We start from the raw sequence: 21896 nt of genomic DNA on the forward strand, positions 1-21896 counted from the left end.
GAGAGCACAGAAACAGGGATTTGATATGGAATAGTGTAGCAGCACGAATCTGGAGGAAAAAGATGAATTATTTGGCAAATGATGTTGGAAATTTGGCTCTTTATATAAGGAACACAAAATGTCCTACAAAGACCTCAAAAGCTATAGAGGAAAAGAAAACGATGATTTAAATATATATATTGCTCTCTGTAACAAAGGCAAAATCAACAGAGACATGACAGGCTGGGAGAAGATACATACAATTAGCCAAAGCATTCAAGTTGTATATTAGCAAGCAAAAGGGAAAGTTTACCGAAAAGCTAACAGAAAAAATTAAAACATTTTTTAAAACATTAAAAAAATCTAATAGAAATAAATGAGCTTAATCATTTTACCAATAGGGTTCCTGTGGGTATTAACTGAGATGTTACATTTTTATTGTTTTATTGAATGAATGAAAGTTACTGAGTGGGAGATCTGGCAATTTTAGAAATCTTTCTACACCTAACTGAGCAAGATGTGGTAAATTCAAAGAAGGCAGAGGGTTTCCCTGGTGGCGCAGTGGTTGAGAGTCCGCCTGCCAATGCAGGGGACACGGGTTTGTGCCCCGGTCTGGGAGGATCCCACATGCCGCGAGCGGCTGGGCCCGTAAGCCATGGCTGCTGGGCCTGCGCGTCCGGAGCCTGTGCTCCGCAATGGGAAAGGCCACAACAGTGAGAGGCCCGCATACCGCAAAAAAAAAAAAAAAAAAAAAGAAGGCAGAAAAATGGGAAAAGTGCAATGACAATGACGAATATGTGCCATTTTTTTAACTTACATCTTGGTATATGTAATATATTAATATTCAATCATGTCAATACTTTTGCTGATAAATTATTACTTTTCATACTGATTGCTTGTTTTCTTTATCTCATAATTAAACACTTTGAAATTATAACCTTACACTATCAATCTCAGGTCTGGAACTGAGAGAATTTTTGTATTAGCACGTTTCAATGTCTGATTGAAAATGTTAACTTCTACAGACGACATTCCGGAGTATTCTAGAATACATACTCAAATAGCACATTTATAAAAGTGCCAGGGACTTTGTTGACAGATCTTTTAAAAATACATAATTGTATGTAGTGGAAAATCCAACAACAATTGGGATTCAGCCAAGAGGAAATCAGATTAGGAAATTTTCAAGTGTGGACTGAGTAGCTCAAGACACTTAACATTCCACTATACTGTCTACACGATTTAATTACAAATCCAATGATTTACTACACAGTCCTTTATTTAAAATAACTATGACTTACATGCTTTCACCACTTTTAATACGAGGTAAACTTTTCTAAAACAAAGTAACACTCCTGTTAAAAAGCACTCCTGGAGAGTAGGAGAATGAGAAAAGCTGAAGTCTGAAAGAGTGCTGTTTACCTTAATGTTGTTTTTATTTAAATAAGCGGTATTCCCTTGGAATTAGGGAAAACTGATATGGACCCAGAGTGTGTTGGTAAGTTTTTCAGTCCATTTATGTAGCACATAACCTTTGAGATGATTAATTTGCCAATCAGTGATCTATTTATTACCTTTAATCATAGAGCATTTTAGCCTTCTTTTATGAAATTGGAATATAGTTAAATAGCCTGAGATGTGATTCTTAAGATTATGTATCTTGGTATTTTCTAGAATTTGGGGAGAAAATGTATGTATGTATCTAAGGCAGAGTGTAAGTAGTGTTCTCATCCATCTAGGGGGATTTTCCATTGATACTGGGTAGGAACTCTATTGCCCAAGATTGTAAGTGACTGCAAGAAGATAGTAAGTAATGAATTTGGACAACAAAAATGGTTCCAAGCTTGTTCCATCCACTACTCTAAAATTTCTTTGTATATCCCTTAATCCAATCCAAATTTCCACATTTCTCTTCCCACCCCCAAATTCCATACTGTCCTTTGAAATTCAGGGTCCAATATCAACAAATTCCCCTACATTCTAATCTTCATCCCTGTGTGTTTTTGTCACCTTCATGCTTTAAGTAAAATTGTTGCCTGCTGACAGGGCCTTCCCTGAAGACCACACAAACTCAAATATTGGTTCTCTTACAACTCAGGCAGTAGAAGTGGCACTGCCAAACTACTATTTCTCTTCTGTCCAAACCCCCAGCTCCTTTGAGGTTCTTGCCATCAAATATTTACTACCACCATTTATTTCCTCTTGTTTTTATTATACTAGTAGCATCTCCAGACCTCCCATTTTTCTGTCTCTCCACATTTTCACTATATATCACCCCTTTTGTGTCCATCCTTTCCTGCTTGGCCAGACTAGATTCTATGACCTTTACTTTCTTACTTCCCCTTTCATCCTTAATGACTTGAAAAAATATGCAACCCTGGATAGGTGAGCATTGATGGAAAAAACACACAACCATGACTACTGAAGACACATTAAATTCATGACAACAAATGTCTAACAGCCAATATCCAAAAGCCAACTAAACTCCCCTAGCACATATGCTTTCCCCCTTCCCCATAAGGAATATTTCACATCTTCCTTCAACCTCAAACTTCCTTTTCATCCCAACCCCCTTAGCTGAATATTGCCTCCTATTTCCTTAAAAAAAAAAAAAAAAAGAAACAATCTAAAAGTTGCAAATGCACTGGTACACTGTCTAGACCTCACAATCGCTTGCACAGCTCCTGAATTTATCACTCATCTGCTGCATGTTTAGCTGCTAAACACTTGCCCCTGTGACCCACAGATGACTGTTTTGGGGCACCAGAGCTGCTATGCCCATACAGCCAGTAGTGTCTGGGAGTTTACATTCCACTCTTACAACCGACCCCCACCCCCCTTTGGCAAGCCTGTAATCAATTATTAACAGGTGTGAAGTTACAGAATTCCAGCTCCTATGCCTTATGGTTGGACAGTTCCAAAGTGTAATTTACACTCCAGAGCTCCCTTTAGGATCAGGGTCAGTCTGAGACTTCACCCAAAATGACAACTTGCATAGCTTCTTCCTCTTATCTATCCCCTTGCTTCCCCTTACTTTCTTACTGATTTTCTCTGAAAGCACTTCCTTAATAAATGTTTGAGCTGAATCCTTGGCTCAGAGTCCACTTCTGGGACAACTCAAACAAGACTACTGACAGAAATATTCTCATCTTTCCAACACCACATCTATCAACTACTTTCAACAGTAGCCACACACACTGTCTTCCCTCCTATTATGAGAGAAGGGCCTCTGCTCTCATAAAGCCAACATATCCACTCATTCTGAAGTTTCTCAAGAACTGTGCCCCTGTCTCTCCTGCTTTTATCAATATCTCCTCCTCTATTGGCTCATTCCCATCAGCAAACATACTTTAGTATTTCTTACTTTAAAAAACAAAACAACAAAACAAAACACCTTCCAGATCCCAGAGATTCTCCAAGAATCTTTTGTGTTATCCTTTCCTGAAAAATTTATCAAGAGTTTCATAATTCATACTCAGTCACTTCTCATTTTCATAAAAGCCACTCTATTTAGGCATATGTTCCTAACTCCACAATGCCCCTGTCATTGCCAAATCCCTTGTCAACTTTTTCCATCTTATCATACTTGAGTACTCAGCAATATTCTATAGTTGAATAGAATAGAACTATTCAACTATAGATCTTCTATTCTTGGGTTATATGACATAATTTTTTATTTACCTTATTGACTATACTTTCTGAGTCACCTTTACCAAAATCACATTCTTCTTGGGCGGTTTCATTCAGTAATTCACTTTGAATACTAGTAACTCTGAAAACTCTACCTCTAATTTTGACAAGACTGCTGTGACATTGACTCCTGAAAATTGAATGTTTCTAATCTGACTTTACAGTTCATAACTTAAAATATTAAAATAATCACAGGATTTTAAAGACGGGGCTCTTAGGTCATGTATTCCAATCAATATTTGAATTTAAAGCTTCTTTAAGCATGTATTCAATCTAAAATTATATTTACTAAAAAACTCTTAAATGAAGCACAATTTATTTATAGAAGTACAATGTGATATAACAAGGAATATATGGTAATGAGTAAAAAAATGGACACTGAAGCCAGACTGCCTGTTGGAATCCAAGTTTTGGCACTAACTAGCTGTGAGGTCTTAAGGTGAGCTAATTACTCTTTTAGAAACCTCAAAGAGTTATTGCAAAGATTAAATTTACACATGTAGAGGATTGCAGAACTGTACCTACCACATAGCAAAACTTCAATAAGTTAAGTATCTGTCTTGTTATTTTGCACATAGTTTCAAATAGACACAAACATGAAATCTCAAATTGATGTTGGATCAAGTGCAGCCATTATAGTTGATTTAAGGGCAGAACCAGAGAGTACAGGTTGTTTATTTCAGAATCTATGACTAAATTTTAACCTACAGTATGTGACTCAAAATAGGATATAATATTTAACTTAATATTACCCATAAAATTTTACTTTAAACATCTCCAAGAAGCATTTGAAACATGGGTTGATTAGGATTTGCAGGCTAAAAGTCTCTCAGCCCAATTTATAAACATATAATCATTGTACTAAATAAAAATTTCAATTTAAAATAATTTGTGTCATTTCAAACAGAGCTATGTTAGGAAAAATGTAATTTCTAGTTGGTTCTGACTATAGCAACCAAGACAGCTCTTAAAAGCCACCAGATTATGATATCCATGAGATTTCATATGTACTTCATTCAGCCTTTGTAAGTAATCCTATTTTCCACTTTATACTTTAAAGACCTAGGACCCTAAGTATTCACTGGGGTAAAAATTGGCTTATATATTGAAAAGGAAAATTATCTGTTTGAAAATAATCCAAAAGTGATTCAAATGCCTTCATTTAGAGTTGAAATCTACAGTTCTAACTCTATTAATTCCTTGTATAATTGTTTATAAGCTGAAATTATATTAAAATAAATATGTTAAAAGTGAATGAAATCATTTTAGGATAGAATTTTTGAGTTTTCCCCATAGTATATATAATTTAATTTTATAAGACAGAATTAAATGAGATATTGCTAAATACATGTACCTGTTTTTGAATCTTTATTCAAATGTTTAACATTCAAGGAAAATTCAAGGAAAATACACAGCAATTACATTTTTAAAAAATGAAGAAATGGAGATTGGTTCAAGATGGTAGAGTAGGATGTGTGCTCACTCCCTCTTGTGAGAGCAATGGAATCACAACTAACTGCTGAACAATCACCGACAGGAAGACACAGAACTCACCAAAAATGATACTCCACACCCAAAGACATAGGAGAAGCCACAATGAGACAGTAGGAGGGGCGCAATCTCAATAAAATCAATTCCCATAACTGCTGGGTGGGTGACTCACAAACTGGAGAACACTTATACCACAGAAGTCCACCCACTGGGGTGAAGATTCTGAGCCCCACGTCAGGCTTCCCAACCTGGGTGTCTGGCAATGGGAGGAGGAATTCCTAGAGAATGAGACTTTGAAGGCTAGAGGAATTTGATTGCAGAACTTTGGCAGGACTGGGGGAAACAAAGACTCCACTCTTGGAGGGCATACACAAAGTAGTGTGCACATCAGGACCCAGGGGAAGGAGAAGTGACCACATAGGAGACTGAACCAGACCTACCTGCTAGGGTTGGAGGGTCTCCTGCAGAGTTGGGGGTGGCTGTGGTTCACCATGAGGAAAAGGACAATGGCAGCAGAAGTTCTGGGAAGTATTCCTTGGTGTGAGCCCTCCCAGAGTCCACCATTAGCCCATTCAAAGAGCCAGGTAGGCTGCACTGTTGGGTTGCCTCAGTCCAAATAACCAACAGGGAGGGAACCCAGCCCCACCCAGACAAGCGGATTAAAGTTTTACTGAGCTCTGCCCACTAGAGCAACACCCAGCTCTACCCACCACCACTCCCTCCCATCAGGAAACTTGCAGAAGTCTCATAGATAGCTTCATCTACCTGAGACAAGACAGCAGAGCAAGAAGAACTACAATACTGCAGCCTGTAAGAAAAAACCACATTCACAGAAAGATAGGCAAGATGAAAAAAAAGGCAGAGCTTTGTACCAGATGAAGGAACAAGATAAAACCCCAGAAAAACAACTAAATGAAGTGAAGATAGGAAACCACCCAGAAAAAGAATTCAGAATAACGATAGTCAAGATGATCTAGGACCTCGGAAAAAGAATGGAGGCAAAGACAGAGAAGATGCAAGACATGTTTAACAAAGACCTAGAAGAGTTAAAGAAAGAACACCTACAAGAATTAAAGAACAAACAAACAGAGATGAAAAATACAATAACTGAAATGAAAAATACACTAGAAGGAATCAATAGCAGAATAACTGAGGCAGAAGAACGGATGAGTGACCTAAAAGACAGAATAGTGGAATTCACTGCTGTGAAACAGAATAAAAAAAAAAGAGGAAAGGAAATGAAGACACCCTAAGAGACCTCTGGGACAACATTAAACACAACAACATTCTCATTATAGGGGTTCCAGAAGGAGAAGACAGAGAGAGAAAGGACCCAAGAAAATATTTGAAGAGATTATAGTTGAAAACTTCCCTAACATGGGAAAGGAAATAGCCACTCAAGCCCAGGAAGCACAGAGAGTCCAAGGCAGGATAAACCCAAGGAGAAACATGCCGAGACACACAGTAATCAAATTGGCAAAAATTAAAGACAAAGAAAAATTATTGAAAGAAACAAGGGATAAATGACAAATAACATACAAGGGAACTCCCATAAGGTTAACAGCTGATTTCTCAGCAGAAACTCTACAAGCTAGAGGGAGTGGCATGATATATTTAAAGTGATGAAAGGGAAGGAACTACAACCAAGATTACACTACCCAGCAAGGATCTCATTCAGATTCGATGGAGAAATCAAAAGCTTTACAGACAAGCAAAAGCTAAGAGAATTCAGCACCACCAAACCAGCTCTACAACAAATGCCAAAGGAACTTTTCTAAGTGGGAAACACAAGAGAAGAAAACGACCTACAAAAACAAACCCATAACAAATAAGAAAATGGTAATAGGAACATACATATAGATAATTACCTTAAATGTAAATGGATTAAATGCTCCAACAAAAAGACACAGGTTCATTGATTGGATAAAAAAACAAGACCCATATATATGCTGTCTACAAGAGACCCACTTCTGACCTAGGGACACATACAGACTGAAAGTGAGGGGATGGAAAAAGATGTTCCATGAAAATGGAAATCAAAAGAAAGCTGGAGTACCAATAATCATATAAGATTAAAAAGACTTTAAAATAAAGAATGTTACATAATGATCAAGGGATCAATCCAAGAAGAAGATATAACTATTGGAAATATTTATGCACTGAACATAGGACCACCTCAATACATAAGGCAACTGATAACAGCTATAAAAGAGGAAATCTACAATAACACAATAATAGTGGGGGACTTTAATACCTCACTTACACCAATGGACAGATCATCCAAACAGAAAATTAATAAGGAAACACAAGCTTTAAATGACACAATAGAGCAGATAGATTTAATTGATATTTATAGGACATCTCATCCAAAAACAGCAGATTACACTTTCTTCTCAAGTGTGCACAGAACATTCTCCAGGATAGATCACATTTGGGTCACAAAACAATTGGTAAATTTAAGAAAAACTGAAATCACATCAAGCATCTTCTGCGACCACAATATTATGAGATTAGAAATCAATTACAGGGGGAAAAAAAGTAAAAAACACAAACACATGGAGGCTAAAGAATACATTACTAAATAACCAAGAAATCACTGAAGAAATCAAAGAGGAAGTCAAAAAATACCTAGAGACAAATTACAATGAAAACACGACAATCCAAAACCTATGGGATTCAGCAAAACCAGTTCTAAGAGGGAAGTTATAGCAATACAAGCCTACCTCAAAAAACAACAAAAATCTCAAATAAACAATCTAACCTTACACCTAAAGGAACTAGAGAAAGAAGAACAAACGAAACCCAAAGTTAGTAGAAGGAAAGGAATCATAAAGATCAGATAAGAAAAAATGAAATAGAAACAAAGAAAACAAGAGCAAAGATCAATAAAACTAAAAGCTGGTTCTTTGAGAAGATAAACAAAATTGATAAACCATTAGCCAGATTCCTCAAGAAAAAGAGGGAGAGGACTCAATAAAATTAGAAATGAAAAAGGAAAATTTAAAACAGACACCTCAGAAATACAAAGCATCCTGAGAGACTACTACAAGCAACTCTATGCCAATAAAATGGACAACCTGGAATAAATGGACAAATTCTTAGAAAGGTATAACCTTCCAAGACTGAACCAGGAAGAAATAGAAAGTATGAACAGACCAATCACAAGTAATGAAATTGAAACTGTGATTAAAATCTTCCAAAAAACCAAAGCCCAGAACCAGATGGCTTCACAGGTGAATTCTATCCAACATTTAGAGAAGCAATAACACCCAACTTTCTCAAACTCTTCTAAAAAATTGCTGAGAAAGGAACACTCCCAAACTCATTCTATGAGGCCACCATCATCCTCATACCAAAACCAGACAAAGATACTGCAAAAAAAGAAAATTACAGACCAATATAACTGATGAATATAGATGCAAAAATCCTCAACAAAATACTAGCAAACAGAATCCAACAACACATTAAAAGTATCATACACCATGATCAAGTGGGATTTATCCCAGGGATGCAAAGATTCTTCAATATACGCAACTCAATCGATGTGATATCCCATATTAACAAATTGACGAATAAAAACCGTATGATCATCTCAATAGATGCAGAAAAAGCTTTTGACAAAATTCAACACCGATTTATGATAAAAACTCTCCAAAAATTGGGCACAGAGGGAACCTACCTCAACATAATAAAGGCCATATACAACAAACCCACAGCATACATCAGTCTCAACGGTGAAAAACTGAAAGCACTTCCTGTTAGATCAGGAAGAAGAAAAGGATGTCCACTCTCGCCACTATTATTCAATATAGTTTTGGAAGTCCTAGCCATGGCAATCAGAGAAGAAAAAGAAAGAAAAGGAATACAAATTGGAAAAGAAGGAGTAAAACTGTCACTGTTTGCAGATGACATGATACTATACATACAGAATCCTAAAGATGCCACCAGAAAACTACTAGAGCTGATCAGTGAATTTGGTAAAGTTGCAGGATACAAAATTAATGCACAGAAATCTCTTGCATTCCTATACACTAATGATGAAAAATATGAAAGAGAAATTAAGGAAACACTCCCATTTACCACTGCAACAAAAAGAATAAAATATCTAGGAATAAACCTACCTAGGGAGACAAAAGACCTGTATGCAGAAAACTATAAGACACTGATGAAAGAAATTAAAGATGATACAAACAGATGGAGAGATATGCCATGGTCTTGGATTGGAAGAATCAACATTGTGAAAATGACTATACTACCCAAAGCAATCTACAGATTCAATGCAACCAATATCAAATTACCAATGGCATTTTTTACAGAACTAGAACAAAAAATCTTAAAATTTGTATGGAGACACAGAAGACCCTGAAAAGTGAAAGCAGTCTTGAGGGAAAAAAACGGAGCTGGAGGAATCTGACTCCCTGACTTCAGACTATACTATACTACAAAGCTACAGTAATCAAGACAATATGGTACTGGCACAAAAACAGAAATATAGATCAATGGAACAGGATAGAAAGCCCAGAAATAAACCCATGCACCTATGGTCAACTAATCTATGACAAAGTAGGCAAGGATATACAATGGAGAAAAGACAGTCTCTTCATAAGTGATGCTAGGAAAACTGGACAGCTACATGTAAAAGAATGAAATTAGAACCCTCCCTAACACCATACACAAATATAAACTCAAAATGGATTAGAGATCAAATGTAAGACTGAACACTATGAAACTGTTAGAGGAAAACATAGGAAGAACACTGTTTGACATAAATCACAGCAAGATCTTTGTTGATCCACCTCCTACAGTAATGGAAATAAAACCAAAAATAAACTAATGGGACCTAATGAAACTTAAAAGCTTTTGCAAAGCAAAGGAAACTACAAATAAGATGAAAAGATAACCACAGAATGGGAGAAAATATTTGCAAATGAATCAACAAATTATTAATCTCCAAAATATATAAACAGCTCATGCAGCTTAATATTAAAAAGCAAGCAACCCAATCCAAAAATGGGCAGAAGACCTAAATAGACATTTCTCCAAAGAAGACATACAGATGGCCAAGAAGCACATGAAAAGCTGCTCAGCATCACTAATCATTAGATAAATGCAAATCAAAACTACAATGAGGTATCACCTCACACCAGTTAGAATGGGCATCATCAGAAAATCTACAAACAACAAATGCCGGAGAGGGTGTGGAGAAAAGGGGACCCTCTTGCAGGGTTGGCGGGAGTGTAAATTGATACAGCCACTATGGAGAACAGTATGGAGGTTCCTTAAAAAACTAACAATAGAAAAAAATAAACAAAAACAAAACTAACAATAAAACTACCATATGACCCAGCAATCCCACTACTGGGCATATACCCAGAGAAAACCATAATTCAAAAAGACACATGCACCCTGATATTCATTGCAGCACTATTTACAATAGTCAGAACATGGAAGCAACCTAAATGCCCATCAACTGATGAATAGATAAGGAAGATGTGGTACATATATACAATGGAATATTACTCAGTCATAAAAAGGAATGAAATTGGGTCATTTGCAGAGACGTGGATGGATCTAGAGACTGTCATACAGAGTGAAGTAAGTCAGAAAGAGGAAAACAAATATCATATATTAACGCATATATGTGGAACCTAGAAAAATGGTACAGATGAATCAGTTTGCAGGACACAAATAGAGACACAGTTATAGAGAACAAACGTATGGGCACCAAGGGGGGGAAGTGGCGGGGGGTGGGTGGTGTTGTGATGAATTGGGAGATTGGGATTGACACAGATACACTAATATGTATAAAATGGATAACTAATAAGAACCTGCTATATAAAAAAGTCAATAAAATTCTAAAATTCAAAAAAAAATTTTTTAATTAATGAAGAAAAAAATAAGTTAAAAATTTGTTTATCCCCAAATTATAACTAGATTCTTACATTAATTTTTTCAATGGTATAAACAAAAGCAATTAAAAACCTTAAAATGAGTTCCATCTGTCAAGGAATTTGGAGATAAATGAACTACAGTAATCTAATGCTCCCGTTTTCATCAGACTTGATTGAATTTTCATTATGTCACTATATCCACAGTAAACAATTAATAATAGACAATTAAACATGATTTTTTGGAAACTTTTTTCAGAGGTTAGAAATATAGAATGAGTTCCAGAAAAATGACATTTTAAGATTATTCTATTACTAATATGTTTATGGACATAATGTAGGGCAAGCAATTTTGAAGAAAAAATTGTTTATGAGTACTATATATTCATAATACCAACTTCAAAAATTCAGATTGCTGTGGTACAATAAAGAAACAAATATTTGGTCTTTGTCCTGGTTGCTAGTGCAGGGTTCCTAAAACCCTTGTAATCTTTGGAGTGGTAACGGTGTCTTTTGTATGCTCGTGAGATGATGGGGATGGGGGTGGTGCCTAGAGGTAATGGAAGACAGTAGTGGAGGCTAAGTAGCTCCTCAGTGGGAAGTGGTCTTAGAGAAACAAAGCCAAGATTAGAAGTTTGGAACTTTCAGCCCTGCTCCAGCCTACAACCCCATGCCCAGGGAAGGGAGGTGGGTGGAGATTGATTTTAACCACTAGTGGTCAATGATTTAATCAATCATGCCTTTGTAATGAAACCTCCACTAAAACTCCTAACAGATGTGGTTCAAGGAGCTTCTAGGTTTGGCAAACACTTTGAAGGGCTAGGAGGGTGGAGCCCAGAGACGCCATGGAATCTTAGTTCTCCACCTCCCCCCGTGCATTGCTTCCATTTGTTTTTTCCTAAGTTTTATCCTTTTTAATAAAGCTGCAGTTGTAAGTAGAGCAGTTTCCTGAGTTCTGTGATTTGTTCTAGTGAATTATTGAACCTGAGAGTTGGTCTTGTGAAGCCCTAAATTTGTAGTTCTCCAGGCAGAAGTGTGGGTAGCCTGGGCATTCTGTTTGTGGCTGGTATCTGCAGTGGGGAGTCCTTAACCTGTGGGATCTGCTCTAATTCTATGAGTTAGTGTTAGAGTTGAATTGAATTGCTAGAAATTTAGTTGGTGTTGGAGAATCAGCTGGTGTGTGTAAAAACAACATGAAACTGGTGTCAGAAGCGGTGTCAGAAAACACCACTCAAGTCCATGAAAAAGAACATTTTAAAGTACACGCAATCTTGCCACTAAAAGGTGACCATTATTAACTTTTTAGTGCATTTCCATTTAGGTTTTTTTTCTGCATATATAATCAGTCATTTATGAGGAATAAGAATGTTCATTTTATATCCCAAAAGGTATATTAGCACTCAGCTATCCTATAAAGTATATTTGATAAAATTTTATAATATATATATAACTCTGTATTTTATTTTCAGGAAGATAGCTAACTAAAAGATTGTCTCAGGTATAAAAATGTGTATCTTATTATTTCTTGAAGGAAAAGGAATTTTGTTGCTTAAGTAACTTTTATTGACAATTAATCCTCTCCAAACTGTAAGATCTATTGATTTTGCTTCTTAAATTAATGAAAAATACACATAAAAGTTACTAAATATGTTCAAAATATAAACTATTTTTACTTATCAACAAAGTATTTGGACATTTGCATTTTATATAAAGTATATAGGTTATATATAGTATGCATAGTACATAATATACATACATACACACATACCTACATATAGATATAGATTTTATAAGCAGAATATTAAATTTATAACAGTATATACATTAATATATATAATGTAAAAGGGAAAATAGAGGATTAAAGAAATCTTGTAACAACATTGTATTTTTCAAGATGATATAACTTTCTTTCCAAGTAGATGAATGTTTCTGAACACAATGAGTCGTTACTGCTTATGAGTCATGATAACTTATTGCATTACTTTAAAGGAAAGTATCTGCTGGTCAATAAGTTAACAGAACTCAGTCATAAGATTCATCATATAAAGGATGAACTGTTTTGCCTGTATTCCTTCTTACCTTCACCTGTACACTAGAGTCCATCTTCCCTTGCCTACTCAAATGCAGAAACCACACAATTTTCCCCTCTCTTGCCTGCATCAACTAACTGTCTATTCATACCAGATTAAAAGGAAGAGGCTGTAATCTCTATCATGCTTAAAAACTAACCAATCAACAAAACAAAACAAAAAAATGCCCTTGATCCAACCTTTCTCGCCAGCTACTATATTTCTTAGCTCTTATTTACAGAAAAAGATCTGAAAAGAGATGTCTTTACATGTGGTTTTTAACTCCTCTCTTCCCATCTGCCTCCAACCCATTTTAATAAGGCTTCATCAAACAACTTTTGTCAAAAACACAAGAACCTCCAAGTTGCTAAATCCAGTGGTCAAGTGTAAGTCCCCATCCTAATTGAAATGCTTCATTGCCTAGCTTCCAGGATCTCTAGCTTTCTTCCTATCTCACTGGCTGCTCTTTCTAAATCTACTTTGTAGACTCTGCATTTCCAAGATCTCAAAAGTTAGAGTGACCCAGGGTTTCAGTCCTTGGTCTTCTCCTTTTATATGTCTACATCAATCCCTTCATTTTATCCAGTCACATGGGTTGAAAACAAAATCTACTGTGAGCCATTCTCCCAAGATTGTAGCCAGTACCCACACTCCTACATTTGAGGGGTGGCCAAGCAGTGGCTGTTTGTGGGAGAGACAGACACAAGTTGGATGTGCTGGTTGCAGTGTCCCCATGCCTGTGTGAGGCCCCACATGGTGTGGGATGGAAGTCAAGGTAGGAAGAGAAGGAAGATGGGTAGTGAGTCAATGGCCATATCCTGACATGGAACTCCAGGGAACTGAAGGATTCTAAATTCAATCCTGGCCTTCCAGGTGGTTTTCAAGGTATATCTGTTAGAGTAGGAGGTTAGGATATGTTTAATTAATCATTTTGTACTCTTGCCCTGAGTTCTGCAAATGTTGAAACTGGCCTGTTCCTGCCCACAGGGTTGAGCCAGTCGCCTCTGCCAGATCCCTGCTTTCCCAGACTCTCTTGCATTAAGAGGTGGTCATGTGATCTAGACATGTGATATGAGCAAGGAGCTTCTGGGAAATATCTTCTATCCTGACCATGAGAGAGAAAGGCATGAGAAAAGGCTTCTGAGGAAAGCATTCTTTTCTCCCTTCATTTTTGCTTTTGAACACAATTGCTAAAGGATATGATGGTGGGAGCTGAAAGAGCCATCTCTGGACCACACGTTGACACTGTGAATGACAACAGCCAACATGCTAAGGAAGATAAAAGATGGAAAGAGCTTAGGTACTTACTACCATTACCGAGCTATTAAACCAACTATGGAACCACCTACCTCTGGATTTTAGTTTCTGTAAATCATCAGTATCATTATGATTTAGGCCCTATACTGGTCAGCATTTGCTACTCATAGCAAAGCTATCCTAATAGAAACGTACAGTGACTAAGTGACAGAAACCAGTCTGGTTGGAAAATCACTATCTCAAGTTTTTGTCATAGCTGCATACCACCTTTACATTATTACTTTTTTTCCCCAAAATATCTCACTTTGCTTAATGTTTTAATAGGAAATATATCATTTTCATAAATAAAAAAACAGGATCATTTACCACTATATAAAGTAATAAAGATATATAAAACAAAATCAATACTGAAAATAAATAAAACCTGAAAACCATTAAATGCAAAAATAAAATAAAATCTATATACCAATGAATCCAGATTTAAATCTTCAGCTTTCATTATTTCAACTGCCTACTCAGCATCTACACTGTAATGTTTAGTAAGTCTTTCAAAGTTATGCTGTTAACCACTTCCCCCAAAGCTCCTAATCTACCCCAATGTGATATTTTTCTACAGTTCCATATCTCAGTACCACAAGCCAAAAACCTTGGAATCACAATCCATTCCTTTCTCTTATAGTCTACGTAAAATAAATGAACAATTCTGTAAGTTCTATCCTCAAAACATATCCAAAATTTTAGCGCTTCTTGTTTATCAAATAACTTAATGAATAATTAAAGGACAAAAAATCATATCAAAGTTTATACATTAAAAATTAAATAAAATATGTGAATAATATGGAATACAAATATTATTTAATTATAATTATTCTCATATTTCTTCCACTCTTATAAAAGTTTAAGTGAATATTTGCTCTGAACTATTTGGGGGGAAAAAACTACAGCCTTATTATGACTACTTATTTTAGATTAATTTTTCTGTGTGTGTACGATTACTTCAGAAATTTCGGTTTCATAATACAATTCTGATTACCAAGCTTTCCCAAAGCTGACTGCACATTTCATATAGGATACAAAGGAAATCTGACTCCAGCCACATATAAAGAACAAAGGAGCTGCTAAATTTTACATTTTTCTCATAAAGAAGAATTATTTTTCCCTTAGGTAGTCTCTCATCCTTAGGCTGCAATTGACTCTCCTAATTCTGATATAAACCTAATTATTTTGGGGAAAAGTGAAAGAATTATTTGATCTCAAGGTATAACACTTAACAGTTCCAGTGTGCCTGTGACAGTCATCCTTCAAACTGTTTTTTTGTCAAGTGTCAGCTCCCAGAGTATGAAGTATGCCAAATACAGTGATACATAAAACACCTGGTTCCCAGAAAGATCACATAGGGATTTGAATGCATTTTAAAGAGAAAGCCTCAAAACAGAGACTAACACTTTTAACATTTCAGAAAAGTTAAAACTACAGTGTAAAACGCATAATACAATGAGATTGGCAACAATACTTGGTGAATGTACAGCTTCGTGAACCAGTGGCTACAGTTCATTTTCCATAGAAGTGATTGTCAAATGCTTGTAAATTGAAATTAAGTTAATCAGCAAAGGACTAACTAATACCTAAGGAAGGTCTTAACTTATTTGAAGCGACTCTAGTGGTGTCAACAATACACAGGGCTCCAAACAGTGCTGTTTAGGATGTATTACTTTTCAAATACACCTGGATCATTTATGATAATGTTATGGCACATTTCCAGTGATATTTAACCACAGAACAAGGAAATGGAGGAAAGGTGGGGAAAATGAGATAACAGATGATATTCCTTTCAGAATTTCTTAAAAAGTATTTTATCTTATAACAATGAATAAAATAAATCAATTATTAGTTCTGACTCAAGAACTAAAGTGTTCAATGTGTGTGTGGGTGTTGAAAAGTATATTTGATTAAAAAGGTTTGGAAAAAAACACATCTTCAGTATAGTGTGTTGGTCCTGGAATCTTTTTATAAGACGTGACAGTTTTTAAACACATCTCTAAATATTTAGAAATATTTTAAAATAATTAGAAATTTGTGATGTTTTCATTTAAATTGAGTAGGTTTGGTGGTGGAAGGTAAACAACGAATAAAGTCAAGTGAATGGAGACATAACTTTGTTTTTAAAAGTCGGCATGGACTATATAAACTATACTGAGCTTCCTGTTTAAAAACCCAAAACAATATTTCAACCTTTTTACATCACTAGCTAATATTTTAAGAAGAATGAGAAAGTACTATAAATATTTTCCTCAAAACTCATCCAGAAAACATTGAAGTGGATGAATATTTTTATTAAGTATAATTCAGAACTAGGTTTACTGTTCTCATAAAGGATCAAACTCTTTTTAAGATATTGCTCTGACTATGGTATAAAAATGTTACCATTTTGAAAAGCAGGCCATATATATATAATTCCATCTTAATATATTAATATAAAGAAGAAAAATTAAAGCATTGAAATTTTTTTGTGATGTTGTTGCATTTTTCAGGATTATATCATTCTGCTTTTCCACCTTCAATTTTTTAGAACCCTACCACATTTAACTCCATGAAGTACTAATGTAATACTAGTCAAGCTAAATTACTTAACTGTTTCTACCAATATCTGGAAACACAGTACAAAGCAAAAGTTACCTTCTTAAGGAATAAATAAGTTATTATGGATACTGGTAAGGCAAAACATTTTTCTATTCATCCCTGAAGCTACTCAGAAGCCTTAGATTTCATTATGTATGGCAGGTGCCCAAGTTCACTGAGACACTTCTTTTTTTTAATTTAGAGCTAACTACAGAACTTCCTATTTATTAATCAAATGAGCATTTCACTCCTAGAGCCAATTCTTTCATAATAGGATAACTTTGGCTTAAGAAAAAAAAAAAGGATCATATCAGGCAAATTCTTTATGACACTACATAAGAAACAAAGCCAGTGAAATTCTAATGAGATTTTGATAAGAGGTTGAGCAAATTTCACTAAGGAAAACACAGAGAACCAAAGGCAGCAATATATTTCCACATAGAGTGGTTAAAAATAATCAAACCATACTGTATGAATACTGAATTATGAGCTGTATGCTATACATATATGATTATATTTAATTATAGCAAAACTCTACAAAGTAGAATCAATTATTCCCAATTCTGAGGAGATACTGAGACTGAGAGCCATGATGTAACTTGCAAGATCATATAACCATCACAGGACTGAACTGAAATTCAAATTGAAATTGTGTATGACACGAGTTTTTGCTCCTCTTTAGCACTACACCTTCCTTTAGCAATTAGAGCACAGGGAGGAAAGAAGGAAAGTGAAAGGTGTTTCTTTAAAAGATCTGACATTGTTTTTGCCAGCCCATCACTCATGTAAAACCCAAGTTAAGGGGAGATACCAGAAACTGGAAAACTGGGCTAGGTCAAAATCAGAATCTTGGATGCAGAAGTCTGTCCCTGGAAAAGGGCAAAGGGTCAGACACAGGAAAGGGAAGCTTAGTAGATTCCTTGTCTCTCCATACGGGCACCAATTTTCTTTCTTAGCCCTAAAAGCTTCTATTATTTCTTTTAATTCTGCAAAGTACTTGTGATGCTGTTAAATATTTTTTCAACAAGAGAAGTAGTTGATAACTACAGAAATGATCAATTTTTATTTCTAAGTTAAATGTCAAGCGTGCTATAAATGCTCCTCAAGAATTAAAGTTCTGTCATAATACTACAGCGATACTATAAATTAATTTTGTACTGATAATTCATTAACTGTTTTATTTATATTCATATTATTTTTTAAGAACTAGATTAGATTTTTGCTATGATTACTGTAAGCTCCAATTTCAACTTGTTTGAAATTAAATCAGAAAATGCAAATGACTGGAATTACTTTTTTCCTCCAAATATAATTACCTATTTTGATGAAAAGAAGACAAAGGACAAGTAAGCAAACAGCAAACCATAATGCATTATTTAGTTTTAAGTACTTTTGTAGTTAAATCTGAGACTTGGAGTACCTCATTTCCTCTGTAATCACGTTAACTATAGGAATTTACTCTATTATTATTTTTTCCCAGAGTATATCATTAATATAGTAATGAGCCAACGAAATGAATGTTTTATACTAATATCAAAAGGTGTTTATTATGATGACTGTGAAGTAAATTTAAAATTAAAATATAATTAAATTATTTAAAAATAATAATTAAATTAATTAGAGTAAATTAGAGTTGGCCATGCAGTGTTAGGGAAAAGAAAATCTGTAGAGTAGCAGCAGATAAGACCTGAAGCACAAGTGAGTACACCCAGAATGGCCAGAGGGACACATGGCTTAAAAAGGGACAACTAGACCAGGAAGGCTAAGTAGGCCATGGTAGGAAGTCTGGACTTTAGTGTAAGAGTAACTGGAAATCACTGAAGAGTTTTACCCAAGAGAGTTGCATAATCAGATTTAAACTTTTCAAGAGATCACTCTAGCTAATGAAGGTAGGAGCAAGAATCAGTATGGGGAAAACTGTCAGGAGACCACTGAAGCAGCTTTGCAGAAGTTCATGGTGGCCAAAAAGGAAGTGGTGGTAGTGAACATGGGGAGAAGCAAACACATTTTAGATAAAGAAGATATTTCTATGTGAAAGAATGTGTGTAATTAAAGTAACAAATATTTGATAAATGAATGGTTTTAGAAAGACACTGACCAGCAAAAGGCCTTATATGGTGAGTTTATTTTCTCAATAAACTGCCCGAGGTGGTGCATCTTATTCATCACTTTACAAAAAAAACCCCAAGAAAACATTATTAACTTTTATGCCCTTTCCCTGTACTAAAAAAAGAAGACATTGCAAATAAATGATGCTATGCCTTTAAAATACTCTCACATCACCCAATATCACTTAAAAATTCATATTATACAGATCCTTATTTTTGTTAAACACAAAAAGGATGCCAAATTTTTTGTTCTGCTTAAACCTTTCTTAAATTCCTCCCTTATCAATTATGCCCTGGTGATTTTTTACAAGCACTTATTAAATAGTTAACATATTTTAAATGAAATAAAATGTCCTTCAGATTCTGGAAAGTTCTAAGGATTATTTTCTTGAGATTTCTCTCTTATTATCTCTCTCCTGCATGCTCTCGTATCCTGTAGATGATCATTTTTCCTACTTTGTAGAGGAGAGTAGGCAGAAATCCCTCAATTTACTGCTCTACCCTGGTTCCACCACATATCTACATCACGCCTATTATTTATTTTATTTAGTCTGAATAGAAAAGGATCCTCCTAGCTGGCTTCTGTTATCTCAGTAGAAAAGTGTCCTTCATGAAATTGAATGGAGTGGAATTACTCTCCCGCTATTCTGGATCTCATTCCCTATAGTTCCTCAGGTCATGACTATAACACTGATTTCCTTTCCTCTATCTCTAACCACTTTTTTACTGGTTCCTTCCCATCAGCATATCCATATCCGCCCCCCTTTTTTTTTTAATGGTACGCGGGCCTCTCACTGCCGCGGCCTCTCCCCTTGCGGAGCACAGGCTCCGGACGCGCAGGCCCAGTGGCCATGGCTCACGGGCCCAGCTGCTCCGTGGCACGTGGGATCCTCCCAGATTGGGGCACGAACCCGCGTCTCCCGCATCGGCAGATGGACTCCCAACCACTGCGCCACCAGGGAAGCCCTATATCCCCTTTTTTTCCATCTTAAAACCACGCTCCATATTCTTTCTAATAGCTACTTAATTTCTCTCCTTGAGCCTTATTGATTTTTCCTTAAAAAGCATCATCAAAGGCTGATTACATACCTCTGTGCATTTGATGGCTGGGTATGTTTCATTATTATACCCATTTTAAAGAGGATAGGAAGCCTGAGCAAGGTTAAATAAACTTTCCAAAGGCTATAAACTATAAAGCAGTTTAGACAGAATTCAAATCAAGACAGTCTCATTTAAGGCTTTATTTTGCTTTGTAATATAAAGTTTGATGCCATCAATATCATTAAATGTATTTATTAGCTTTTGTGTGTTTGTTTTTCTAAATAGTAATATCACAGACATTCAACCCATATTACCTAAAGAAATACATACGAATAATGAGAATACAAATCTATCTTTTAAATATGTGACTGTACTAAGTACAAGGCCTTTTTGAAATTTTTAATCTGGTAAAAGCTGTTACATAAAAAAGTATTATTCACTTCTTTCTGATAGTACTTTAAAAGCATAACAAAAATGATAATAGAGTATTATATGCATTTTGTTTTATATTACACAATAATAGATATAAGGATGCAATTTATACTAAAGTGAGTAGAAGTATGATAAGATAAAGAAATTATATTTTATGTGCCTATTTAACAATCCAAATTCAATATTATCAGGAGCAAACGGTCCAAGGAACTAATACTGCATTTTAGAAGGGCAGTCTAGTTGTACATAATTCAACAGTATAATGACTCAACTAAGTAATATTAAGAAGTACAAAAGACTATTACTCATAGTAGATAACTTCTAGTTTGCTCCATTACATTATTTTTTCTAATTCCTTAGCTACCTTTTCAACTAATGTAGACAGATGACCCCTTAAACAAAATTAAATACTTAATGTCAACACACTTCTGTCACTACAGTCTTTAATGTATTACTTTAGTCTATAAACATTCATTGAGGGCCTACTATGGGCAAGGAACTATGTCAGGCACTGAATGTAGGAGGATGAAAAATGGGTGACATAGCTGCTATCTGAGGTAGTTCAAGGAGAATGTCAGTAGCACATGAAAGTCACAGGAGACCTCATGAAACTTCTGAAAGTGCATTCATTTAAATAAAAACATTTAACCAAGTCAACACATAGCACAGGCAAATCATATACAAATGCTACTTAATATAGAATATATATTAATGACTAAAGTACATATTCACATTACTCTTTCTCAAGTGTCACAGCCTCTAGGGGAATAAGACAAAATTTTTGGTTACACTAAAGAACTATTTTTTTTCCCCAGAAAATGTAAATTGTCTTCTTTTTGCATATATATAAAAGAAGTACTACTAGTGAGGAAAGGATTGTGGATATTTTCATATCTCTGCATGGTTCAGGTTTTGAGGATAAAAAAGTAGAATTTGGGTTAAAGGATAAACCTTAGGAATTAAAAGATGATGGAATAGATAGTGACAGTCTTATGGAGAGATTTACTTCCCAAGAGGTAAATGTTAACATTTCAAAGGGGGTACAACCTGGAGCCATATATATGTATACAATAGGATTTTACATTAGGGAGCTGAGGTCTCCTTTTCTCTCTCAGGAGGAGAGGAGGGCAGCTGTACAACAGCTCCTCTGCAAACACCCAGGTTAATAATTTCAGGGTTCCTCTCTTCTGGTGTAAAAATCCCCCTTTTGGTACTTGCAGGTGCCACCATCTCACTCTCTTCACACTGCTCTGAAGGGAAAGATGGCGTGTTGAGTACTGGTGTGGTTATAGCTCTAACAAAATAGTCTGCCCAGACACAGC

General features: G+C 35.4%; 1 protein-coding gene across 4 annotated transcripts in view; it reads right to left on the reverse strand.

The window, feature by feature from the left end:
* ADGRL3 (adhesion G protein-coupled receptor L3) overlaps positions 1–21896 on the reverse strand; it is an 865234-nt gene that overhangs the window by 57598 nt on the left and 785740 nt on the right. The window lies entirely within an intron of this gene.

This window comes from Monodon monoceros, unplaced genomic scaffold, assembly GCF_005190385.1.
Source record: "Monodon monoceros isolate NGI ecotype Baffin Bay Population unplaced genomic scaffold, NGI_Narwhal_1 Super_Scaffold_20, whole genome shotgun sequence".
NCBI classification, from domain to species: domain Eukaryota; kingdom Metazoa; phylum Chordata; class Mammalia; order Artiodactyla; family Monodontidae; genus Monodon; species Monodon monoceros.